Source organism: Carcharodon carcharias, chromosome 15 (genome assembly GCF_017639515.1).
Source record: "Carcharodon carcharias isolate sCarCar2 chromosome 15, sCarCar2.pri, whole genome shotgun sequence".
Lineage (NCBI taxonomy): Eukaryota > Metazoa > Chordata > Chondrichthyes > Lamniformes > Lamnidae > Carcharodon > Carcharodon carcharias.
Window position 1 is genome coordinate 119,034,959 of NC_054481.1, and position 7,791 is coordinate 119,042,749.

At 42.9% G+C, this 7,791-nt stretch overlaps 1 pseudogene; it reads right to left on the reverse strand.

Annotated features, from left to right (window-relative positions):
- Positions 1-503: 503 nt before the first annotated feature.
- LOC121288464 lies at positions 504-7,386 on the reverse strand (annotated as a pseudogene).
- Positions 7,387-7,791: the final 405 nt, after the last annotated feature.

Consider the following 7,791-nt stretch of genomic DNA (forward strand, 5'->3'; position numbering starts at 1 on the left):
TAATTGGCCCACTGTGTCCGCATGGGCTCTCCGCATGCGTAATTCACCAGGTACCATACCCCGTAACCCTGCAAATTCTTCCTTTTCAGTTAACAGTCTAATTCGCTCTTGAATGCCTCAATTGAACCTGCCTCCACCACACTCTCAGGCAGCGTATTCCAGACCTTAACCACTCACTGTGTGAAAAAGTTTTTCCTCATGTCACTATTGCTTTTTTGGCCAATTACCTTAAACCTGTGCCCTCTTGTTTTGAATACCAATATCACATCTCCTCTTCTGTAGGGAAAACAGTTCCAACTTCTCCAATTTATCTTCATAACTGAAGTTCCTCATCCATGGAACCATTCTCTTAAATCTTTTCTGCACTTTCTCAAATGCCGTCACATCCTTCTTAAAGTGCGATGCCCAGAACTGGATGAAATACACCAGCTGAGGCCAAACTAATGTCTTATACAAGTTCAGCATAACCTTGGGGTGTTTTACTCATTAAAGGGTCGAATTGTTCAGCCGCAGAATCCATAGAGAGTGTGGCCCTGGCGTTTCGGAGCGTACACCACATCCATGGCAGTGACCTTCGTGGCGTGTTCAGTGTAGGTGACCGCATCCCTGATCACATTCTCCATGAAAACCTTCAGCACCCCACGAGTCTCCTCATGGATCAAACCCGAGATCCGCTTGACACTGCCACGGCGAGCCAGGCGGCAGATTGCTGGTTTGGTGGTGCCCTGGATGTTATCACGAAGCACTTTGCGGTGCCGCTTTGCTCCGCCTTACCCAGTCCTTTGCCTCCTTTCCCTCTGCCAGACGTGATGATTCTTCACTCAGATCTCTGCTGAATATCGGGTGTTATATAAATGCAAGTTACTGTGTTGATTTGCAGACTTTTTTAATACCTGTGAAATTGTATGTGCATATTAGATCTCGCAAGCCTTAGGTCCTGCTCTTTGTCAAACATTCCCACCTTATAACTGAGCAAAACCTTTTAATCTGCCTCTTCAAACCCACAGTTGTCTTGCAATGGCACTGTGGAACAATTCAGCTTTTGTTTGCTGCAAGCCCACTTGCAACCCTCCCTTTGCTAATTTAATGAAGTGTGTTAATCCATTTATTTTAAACTAGCTTACATGTCCCTTAAATAGCAAAGAGTGGTGTTTTATATTAATAGTAAGCTTTTGTACATTCCTGCCCCACAGTGTTAGTTGAAAGACTTTTGAGTTTCTGGTGTTTTTAAACTGTAATGGTTGACATCTCCCACCAGGGGCCAGCAAGCCATGTGAATTTCATGCCATGTTGATATTCACCAAAAACAATAGGAACTAAATCTATTCAGGAGATGTTGGATTAAGTTGTTGTTCCTTTGCCCCATGTCCTTCAGTGCTGAAGGGTGATGTGCCAACACTGCGCTGCCGGTTTTGTTTGAACCTGTCTGGTTTTGATGTTCTCAGTTGTATCAGGTGAGGATTTATCTGTTTGTCTTTGTTCTTCTGCCTCTCTCCATATCCCTCTTACTGTCTTTATCTCTGTCTTCTTCTTTCCCTAATGATTTTATGTTGTACGCTGTCTCCCCGCCTGTCTCCTTCTCACTCTCTTTTTGTCTATTTTTCTTCCATAAACTTTCTTTACTGACTCTCTTTTCGTCCTCTGTATTTCTGTGTTGTGCTCTCTTGCGCCTGGTAATTTTTGTTTCTCTCTATCTCTCTCAGTGTACCCACTCTAACTTGTTCTCTCACTTTCATTTCTCTTTTTATTTTTGCCTCTTTTTCTCTATGTCACACACATTTACCCTCTGTCCCTTGTGATTCTCTTTTTTCTCTTCTGTCTCATTGCATCTTTTTCTATAGCATTCTCTCTTAAAAAAATCCCTGATCCTGGCCCAGAATTGGGAGTGAAATTAACTGGAAATGACCCCGACCTGCTTCACTCCTGGTCTGTGGGGCAGGAAATGGACTTTGTATAACTTATAGTAAATAAGTTCAACTGAGTTCAACTGGGGCCACCTTCATTGCTCATTAGTTCATTTGCAGAAAGAGGGAGTAGGCCTGGGCATTGACACTCTCCCACCCATGTTTTAATAGAGCATTGTTTTCAAGAATAAGTGGAGCACGCAATGCAGTGGTATAGCTCCCAGGGCTGCACTGTTTCACCACCTGCACAAAAATACATTGTAGGATGGCTTTCTCTTGAAACACAATCATTCAGCTCATTGCTGGACTCTGATTGTTCCACATACTGTGACATAAAAATTCGATTACATTCCCCCATCCTCCTCCTCACTCTCCTTCCTCTTTCGCTTTTACCCTCTTTCTTCTTCCTATTGTCTTTCTACTTCACACTCTTTGACCTCTTTATCCTTTCCCTTTTTTCTATTCTTTTTTCCTTCTGGTCTTTCTCCTTCCCTCTTTCCCTCCTCTCTCCTTCCCTCTCTTCCCCCCCCCCCCCCCCTCTCCTTCCTCCTCTTTCTTGTTCCTCCTCTCTCACTTTCCCTCTTTCTACTTTTCCCTTTCCTTCCCTCATTTTCTCCTTCCTCTCTCTCCTCTATTTTTCTCCTTTCCACATCTCTCTTCTTTCCCCATCTCTCAACATCCCCCCCTTCTCTTTCCCATCTCAACCATCACAGCATCACAGGGACTGAAACCTTAGTCCATCACAATTAAATGCAGCTGAGGCCTGTCTTGTCCCAGGAAATGTAACAGATGACATCCACCTCACTGTGCAATCGAGAAATAGAGCAATGGAGTCAGACCTATTCTGGTTACACCCCTTACCTGCCCTATTGTAATCGGAACGTCCCATAATGAAACAGAAGAATTGAGGAAAACTGCAATGTTTAGTCATCCTCCAGAAACTTTGAGCTCCTGCACTGGGCATAGGCCTGAATTGCAGCCTTTCAATATAGGGCAGACTGAGAGGTCTGGGTTCACTATGACGCTATTTAGGTATCAGCACTTCCATTAGCAACCCTGTCAAGAGTATTTGCAAGAATAAAACAACATTTTTTTAGTAGGAGCATTAAGAAGAAACCTGAACCATTTCTCCTTCTGATGAGAACTTCAGATCCTGGTATGATACCAGCACTCACAGCGCAAGTAAAACCTAGACTCAATTCTATGGTCCAATCTGACTTAATTGGTCTTTGCAGGCATGGGATTACAGTTGGTCTCCCGTGTTTGGGCTGAAGGGAGGTGGGGTGGTGGGAGGTGAAAAGAAAACCAGCCATTTATCCAGTCATTGCTGCTATTCATTCTCAGGATGTGGGTGTCACTGGCAAGGCCAGCATTTATTGTCCATCCCAGATTGGCCTGACAACTAAATGGTTTCCTTGGCCATTTCAAAGAGCAGTTCAAAGTCGTCCATGTTTGTGTTGGGGCTGGAATCACAGATAGGCCAGAGCGAGTAAGGACAGCAAGTTTCCTTCTCCAAAGGGACTTCAGCGAATCAGCTGGATTTTTATGACAGTCGAATAGCTTCATGGTCACTTTTACTGACACCAGCTTTTTTTATTTCCAGATAACTTTTAAAAACTGAATTTATCAAGGCAGGATTTGGACTCATGTTCCATGGATTAATTAGTTCAGTAACATAACCCTTGAACTACAGTGCTCATATATTGGGTGAGGACAATGTCAGGCTCAGCTGTGATGCCTTCCATGCTTGAACAGCCTGGTGTCTGAGCTCAGAGCCGATGCTACTGCATGCTGGGCAGCATCCTTTCCCTGGAGTCATCTTCAAGGCAGAGGGTAGATCAAAGGAAAGAAAGAAGATGTGCATTTATATATCACCGCTCACCACCTACAGATCTCCCAAAGCGCTTCACAACCAATAAAATACTTTGAATTCTGTTGTCACTACTGTAGGAAATGTGGCGGCCAATTTGTGCACAGTAAGATCACACAAACAGCAGTGAGATAATTTACCAGATAAGCTGTATTTTTTAGTGATGGTTGAGGGATAAATATTAGGCAGAACTTCAGGGAGAACTCCCCTGCCTTCTTCAGCAAAGAATCCCTTATGACCATCATTTTTTTAATTTATATTTTCATGGGATGTAGTGTAAGTGGCATGGCCACCATTTGTTGCCCACCACTAATTGGCCCTTGAAATGAGTGGCTTTCTAGGCCATTTCAGAGGGCATTTAAGAGTCAACCACATTACTGTAGATCTGGAGTCACATGTAGGCCAGACCAGGTAAGGATAGCAGATTTCCTTTACTAAAGGACATTAGTGGACCAGATGGGCTTTTACAACAATTGATGATAGTTTCATGGTCACCATTACTGAGTCCAGCTTTCAATTACAGATTTTTTATTTATTAATAGAAATTAAATTCCACCAGCATCCGGTGGAATTTCATTTCACCATCTCCCCAAACAGGAAGCCAGACCTCTATTTAACATCTCATCCTAAAGAAATCACCTTGGCCAGTGCAGCACTCCCTCAGTTCTGCACTGGAAATGTCAGCTGGAGCAGGTCTTGATGTTACAACCTTCTGACTCAGAAGCAAGAGTGCTACGCACTGAGCCAGGGCTGTCAGGATTTGTGCCGAAGGTAGCTTGGCAAGCAGCAGCTTCAAATTATCCACTGCTCCCAATTCTCCAGAAACAATCTTTGATACAGCCTGCCAGCTATCAGCTTATTAATATCGTTTTTCACGTAGTAATTATGGGCCATGTTACACATTCCAACCCCTCGCACAGTGATCTATAACAGAGCTTTTTCAGTGACAAGCAGGAAGCAGGCGGGCTGTCTTAATAACTGACAGATGTGCTGCCTTGCTTTGCATCTAATCCAGCAAGTTTCCTCCTCCTGCCCTCTTCTAGTCCCTGGGTTCATTCATCCTCTGCGGATAGCAGTTTGACACTCTCAGCTGCCCCACTGTAATTAGACCCCCTGCAGCAATCATCCATCTTATGCCGAGCTCTGTGTGGGGAGGTCTCCCCCTCCAGCCCCTAACCCCTTCCCATTGACCATGGAGTTTCTATTCTCCAGGATATTGTCTCCTTGTGTGATTATTGAGACGAGGAGACACTATCCCTTTTGTTTCTGCTAGAGAAATAGAATATAAATGAGTCTTGTGTGAGGCACTGAAGTCGGACTCCAGACTATTCTGTTTGGTTTGATCATTTCTGGCGCCATCGAGGTCCTTGCCATATGAAAAACATTTCCCCACTTGGGAAAAGTGTTGCTACCATGTAGTACTCACAGATGTTTGAAATTCCTCCTCCTTCCTTCCTGGAATTATCTCCCCATTTCCTGAAGTTACTGGGTGCAGTTCCCTGCAACCCCACCCCACCCTCCCCAGTATCTCATTCATGTGCCCAATTTTCACATGTGAGCCTAGGTAGTCAATATTGCCAGGCTGTTCCTCCATGGGGGTCATCATAGCATTCCATCCCAATCAATGTTGTCTTCACCCTGAATTCATTGATGCCGTTTTACAACTTTCTGCTCCCAACTACTCACTACGTCTTCTAACTTAATGTCACAAAAAAAAATGTGGATCTATGGCTCTCTATTCCTTCATTCAAGTCATTGATAAACCTAGTGCAAAGCTGAGGCTCCACTACAGATCCCTGGTGAACACCACTAGTCACATCCTGCCAAATGGAGTATTTTTTCATTATCCCTGCTCTCTGTCTCCTATCTTCTAACCAATTTCCAATCTATGCCAATAGTTTGCATCCAGTTCCAAGGGCTTTCATTTTTGCTAACCGTCTCCAGCATGGAAACATATTAAAGCTTGACTGGAAATCCATGTAAACAATGTCCTTAGACAATTGTAGAACTCATGTTGCTACTCCAGTTGGCACCTGATATCTTAGCACAGGCGAAGGACGGGGCCTAGGTCCAGCTGCAAGTTGAACATCATCTCCTTTTAGCCTATTTTGATCCCTACCCCCCACCCCACCCCCACTCGGGCCATCTGTCACTTGCTCGTCCTGCTTTCTACCCTTAATGTCACAATTAGCACATTCCTTAGCTAATATCACCACCGTCAACACCCCTTTGTCCTTTTGTCTATGTCATCTTTGGCAATTTCTTTTTTGCCTCCACCTATCACTGGCCTCTATCCAGCTCTACCTGTCCCACCACCCCCCCCTTCAACCAGCTTATATTTCACCTCATTTCTATATTTCCTTAGTTCTGATGAAAAGTCATACGGACTCGAAACGCTAACTATATTTCTCTCTGCAGATGCTGTCAGACTTGCTTAGTTTTTCCAGCTATTTTTATTTTTGTTAATATCTCCTCTCATCTGTTTCAGGCGTCTGTCTGTGCAGGCCTTACTGCCTATGAAGATCATTGCTACAAATAAAACACTGTACACACTAAGCCACCTATGTAGGAACTATTAGATGAAAATCAACCAAATTCTTTTGTCCTCTGCCATCCTGGTAGTCGCAGGATGCAACAATAATGGAGTTGTTGACTAATCACTCCACTCAAGCTCTATCAGTCAGTCTACAGCAAATCCAGGTGTGAAGTTAATAAAGCCCCAGTGGTGGAAAGCTTTGGGAATCCATAGGTTCAAGGTCACCTGTTTATGCCAAGTATGTTACACTTACCACTGCCATGTCTCAAATTATTCATATATTGTATCTTAAATTTGTCTAATTTTAATTTGAACAAATCAATATTAATTGTTTCTGCCATCCCCATAGGTAGCCTGTACAAGCAGTGCTGACATTTAATTTTTCTATAACAACATGTATCAAACATTAAAAGCATTTATAATATTGAAAACTTCTACAGCAAACTGTTTGAGGAATGAAGCCAGTGGCAGTTTTCAGCACTAACCTCTATCTTGTGTGCAGTATGTTATAGAGTACACTTTGTACTTGTTTAAGTTTACTTTCTCAGTAATGCCCTGAAGTGTCAGCTAGGAATCTGAGATTAAGTCCTAGAGTGGCACTAGGTCATTAGACCCAACCCCTGTACAAAAGCAAAATATTGCGGGTGCTAGTAATCTGAAATAAAAACAGAGAATGCTGGAACTATTCAGCAGGCCATGCAGCATCTGTGGAGAGAGAAACAGAGTTAATCTTTCAGGTCAATAATCTTTCAGTCCCAATGAAAAGCTTGGTTTTTTATAAAGAATGTGCCTCCCCATCCACTTTCTCACTATATCGCCCAATCCTTTCCCTCTCTAGAAAAACATCCAGTGGCTTCTTGATCTTGAACTCAATTATATTGGCACCTCCTTTCCTTCTTCATTTTCTGATTTCATAGCTCGATCACCTTTTGGGATGAAAAGGTTCTGTCTAACTTCCCTTCCTCCTATCTCTGCCAGTCTTGAAGCTACTACCTTTGAGCATGTTTTTCTGATATCCTTTCTTGGGTGACTTTATAAAAGGTTTGATCTGCTTACTTTGAATCAGTTAATGTCATGCTTAAGTAGTAGAGAGAAGAATTATATTAAACACCAACATCCCACTACATAGCCAGGCCTTGGCTGTTTCTCCTTGTATTTCACCCTCCAACACAGTGAATGATTTGACAGGATTGTTTTTGTCTCTCGCAACCTCTGTGTCTGTACCTCTCTTCCTTTAGGACACTTCTTAAAACTCACTTCTTTGACCATGATTTTATAGTCTGTTCTAATTCTCCTTATATGGCTCCATGTCAAATTTTATTTGATAATCACTGCTGTGAAGCACCTAGGTACATTTTACTATGTTAAAGACACAATATAAATGTAAGGTGTTGTTCCCTTTACAATGGTTTATGAATATACGATTGATCCAACAGTTGAGATGCAGGCCTACAGGTGAAGGCTTGGTTTGATCTTCCTTT